This window comes from Panthera tigris, chromosome B2, assembly GCF_018350195.1.
Source record: "Panthera tigris isolate Pti1 chromosome B2, P.tigris_Pti1_mat1.1, whole genome shotgun sequence".
In the NCBI taxonomy this organism is placed as follows: Eukaryota; Metazoa; Chordata; class Mammalia; order Carnivora; family Felidae; genus Panthera; species Panthera tigris.
Genome location: NC_056664.1, coordinates 89121219 through 89125913, shown reverse-complemented (window position 1 = coordinate 89125913; position 4695 = coordinate 89121219). Strand labels below are relative to the sequence as shown.

Below are 4695 nucleotides of genomic sequence, written 5' to 3'. Positions count from 1 at the left end.
ACTGTGTACAGTGGTGTCACTGTTGAAGCTGCCATGATCCCTGTGCCTGTCCAACAGTTACTGTTAAAAAGTGTTTGCTTCCATAAAAAATGCTTCCATGATTTGATTAACCTAAATATGTTTTACTTTCCTTGTCATCCGAAAGCATTTATTATCTCTCTGAGGCCTTAAAAACAGTAGGCAGATAAAATCTCCTGCTCATTTACTCATGCAAATTAACTAGATTCAGGAACTCTTCATAAGTCAGCTATAGATTCAGTAACCAGAAATCTCCCCCATGTCACAACATAATTCTTAGTGCTAGTGTCCTCATTAAGTTTTCATAGACAAATTTACTTCCTATATATACCCACAACTTAAGTACACATATTTCATTCAAACGATTACCTGCAATGCTCTCAGTAGGGTAGCCGGGGTATTCTCATTCCAGTATAGTGGCTAAGAGAGTGGCCAGAAAGATTTGTCTGGTTGACCAGGAAGGTGTTACAGAGAAGAAATGGTGGCATGAGGTGAAGTCTGAGAGAAGAGGTTGATGAAAAAGGTCAAGAATAAAATTACCCTAAAAAATTAGCAGGTGAGGAAATATGAGGTATTTATAGCAAGTAAATATGACTCTCAAGAAATATGGAAAGACAAAGGACAAAGGGAAGAAACAAGAGAAAGAAGTAAAGAATGAAGAAGCAGTGATAGGAAATTCTGTGAGGGGAGCCTGGGTGATTCAGTCAGTTAGATGTCCAACACTTGATCTCGGCTCAGGTCATGATTTCACAGTTTGAGAGTTGAAGCCCCACATCGGGCTCTGCACTGGCAGCACAGAGCCTGCTTGGGATTCTGTCTCTCTCCCCCTCTCTCTGTCTCTCCTCTGTTTGAGTTCTCTCTCTCTCAAAATAAATAAATGAACATTAAAAAATAAATTTAAAAAAAAAGACATTCTGTGAAAGACACATCAACAGGTATAGGAGGTTGATAAGCCACGTCTCCTTACCTAATTCAGACCTTCCCACTGAAAACAATCAATGTGCAAGCAGAATTTCTATTCAATTGAATTATTTTTGAATGTATGAGAGGGGTTTACCACTTAAAGTCGTCCTTTTGGTAAAATGTACTTTTTTTTAAATGAAGAATCACTCAGTAATTTATCTTTACACTGACACAGATTTTCATCAATTCTTTTTTTTTTAAAAAACCAGAACATGTATTGTGTGACTAATCATCGAAATCCTTAAGATGAACTAGATGGTGCAACCACTGCCTTCTTGGGTTTAGGTGTTGTTACTTCATAGAATCCATGCCTGAATTTGAGGTACAAAATTCTTGGGTGCCTCGTTGGACCGGTCCCAGGGGTATTTCATTATTTAGCCTCGGCACTTCAGCTATACTTTTTCTTTCATTTGGCAGGATTATCACATTTACCACAGGTCGACTCCTGAAGGTAGCAGGTCTTAGGGCCACAGTGGCAGCACAACGTGTGCATCTTACTGCAACACTTTCCAAATGACAACCCCTTTGTCATCTTGTTTTCTGCATTGGAGACCAAAGAGCTCGTCAATTCATTTTGTTGGAAATGCGGGACACTTGTAATTTTACTATTCTTTCTGAATTTGGAGGCAAAATTTCAAAATTATTTTCCCAGAAATCCTAAAATTTCTTGAAATCTTACTCTGGTTGTTTAGCATAAGGAAACTGACACTATCGAATCCATTTCTAAAACCACTAAATTGCAAACAAATCCTCTTAAAAGTTAGAAAGATGTAACATTTTCATTTAAAAATATAAATACTATTGGGGCATCTGGGTAGATCAGTTGATTAAGCATCTGACTTCGGCTCAGGTCGTGATCTCATGGCTCGTGAGTTTGAGCCCCGAGTCGGGCTCTTTGCTGACTGTTCACAGCCTGGAGCCTGCTTCAGTTTCTGTGTCTCCCTCTCTCCTAGCCCTCCCCACCTCTCTCTCAAAAATAAACATTAGAAAAAAAATTTTAAATATAAATACTGTCCAATTAACATAAATACTGGAGACAACCTATGATTTCCAATAAATCTTTGTGGAAATACTTTTCCAGTGTATTTACTAGCCCCATCCCCTGAAAATAATTTAAATCTCTCATTTCAAGTGTTTTTAATTAATATTATGTTCTAGCTCCCTTAGGAAATAACTTGCGAAATATAAAATGAATTATGTCACCTAGATTAAAACAAGAATCATTTTTGTTTTGTTTTTAAAACAGGCTTCTGAATATAAGCTACAGCTGCAGTAATCTTTTGCCCAACCCCCCCCCACCTCAAAAATCCTCATAGATATCAGCCTTCAGGAAAGTTCCTCTATAGCAACCTGTGGCCTGCTCACAAACCTTAATTAGTTTGAGAGATCATGACATAGACCCTCTTCAAACTGGATAGGAGTGGTAGCTCTCTGCAGAGAAACAGAGCAAGCTTTTGTACCAGGTAATTTAAGGAGCAGCAACAGGCTAATATGTAGACAAGAGAGGGTAGAGCATGTGGTGTGGTTCTCAGCAGAACGGCAGGCCTCTAATGAGGCCCAGTAGTGGATAGCAGCTGGTAAACTTGGGGCTCAAAATAGGAGGCTCGGAGGGCCTTTATTTGCTAACAAAAGACTGCAAATTGCTCAAAGGCCTGTGGAGGCAATGAGAACATGTTCATATGGTGAGCCAGCATATAAAATTTTGAAAACAAATATTACAATATATGAATTTACATTGCAATGAGAATCAGAAGGGTTCCATGATTGTGGACATTTCAGTAAGAATAGGTACAAAAGTTGACTATTAAATTTTGTATAAGAAAATCACCACCTGCTCTCTGTCTGTTCTGGAATACCCAGACTGAAACGCACGCAGTGAGTGTTGTAACCATTTGTATGGCCATGCCGTGCATTCTGTCTGCAACCCCAGACAAATGACAATGAAAGCATGATGTGTTTTATAGAGTGTTACAAAATTAATGGAATTCATGCATGATGGAATTAATTCCCAGATACTCAACAATAAATTAATAATATGGCAATCATATAAACCAGAAGAGAAAGCTCAAATCTCTTGTGATACAAGCTGGAGACCAAGACTGACCCATACCTTAAGGATTGATCCTAAACAGGTTCTTGTAGATCCTTTGCACAGTTTGTTTTTGAATAGCTGGCATTAATCTCAGTAGTTCCACAGGCTGGGAAGCACAACCAGGGACTCCCAAAGGACAACCACCCATATGAATACTAAATACATACCATTTGGTTAAATATTGAACTTGTTCACTTGTCATTTCCGAACACCACTCTGAGAAATCTCAGAAGTTTGTTTCTACAATTCAGTGTCTCTTGAGAAAAAAATTTTCAGTGATTTAAAAAAAAAAAAAGTACCTGTATAAGCAGTAATCCTTTAAGTAAAAGGAGAGTTCTTCTGGCATCCATTACAGATCCAAAGTAGAAAGGAGAATCAGGCTTAAAAACATATGTCACAAGTCATGCTTCTTCCATTCTCTTATGATAATCTGAACCTCTCATTAATTGCAGAGAAACCCCCTTAGCAATTTCTAACACAAGTCATAAATGCAGGGCTTTATTATTCTGTGGACGTCTTTGAACCATTCTAGTTGTGATCCCTTGATTTATAACTGGGGGTTATTTTTGACTCACATTTTTCCCATCCTCCTCACATCTTCTTCGTCATGTTTTTCCAATCCTTCATCTGAAAGATGTCTCACTTTGTAGTCATACTTCAGTTCAGATCACACCATCGCGGCTCTGGATCAGTGTTGAAAGGACAAGCTACTACCTGCCCAACTTGGTCCCCATCTTGTTGATGGAGTTCAGCTCCTCCGTGCCTCAAACTCTATATTAACCAAGAGCCTCATTTCCTGAAGATCTTTCTAACTTCAAAGCCTTCCGCCAATCATTCTCAAGTCCACACCTGGTATTTCCTGCAAGCATTACTCCCCCAGCAACCCTCCACTTCTTCATGGAAGTTCCTCATCCCTGCTCCAACTATCTCCATACCCTGACTCATACCATCTCCCACGTAATTGTTTCCTCATTGTTGCACACGCATTTTGGTCCCTATGCTAGACTGTAGGCAGAAAATGAATTTTCTGCTGGCACTCAAGTAATTTAACAAATGTGTATAGAGAGCACTGAATGAATCAAGTACAATGTTGTTAATTCCTGGTAATCCAGATATGCACATTTGAAATGCACGTTACAACCCACATCACATATCAGATATAATTTTTAAAGTTTCTTCCTCCTCTTCTTGAACAGGCAACACTAAACAGTTACCTTGTATTTTTTTAATGACTTAGACACTTACACCACTGATATATGTCTTATGTTGCCAAATACACAGGGTCCTACTATACTGAATATAAGGCTATTTGTCCTGACATTACGTATTGATGGAACTACAAAAAAAATTTTTTCAATAAAGTTTCTTCCTCCATTTGGGATGATTCAGGCCATAGCCCTCTGTCCATTAGAGAATATAACTACATTTATCCAAACAATGACTAATTCCTTCACCTCACCCAATATGTACACATACACTCAACCACTCTATCTCTCTCTCCCCTCTCCCTCAACTATACAACTCATTAAACCATATTCATTGTTCACAATATTACCTGTAACCACCTCACTAGAAATTGTCTCATCAGCCATTGGTGAATAAGGTAAGTATTTGACCAGCAG

At 38.5% G+C, this 4695-nt stretch overlaps 1 pseudogene; it reads right to left on the bottom strand.

Annotated features, from left to right (window-relative positions):
* Window positions 1–1222: 1222 nt before the first annotated feature.
* Window positions 1223–3714, bottom strand: LOC102960926 (annotated as a pseudogene).
* Between the last annotated feature and the right edge of the window lie 981 nt (window positions 3715–4695).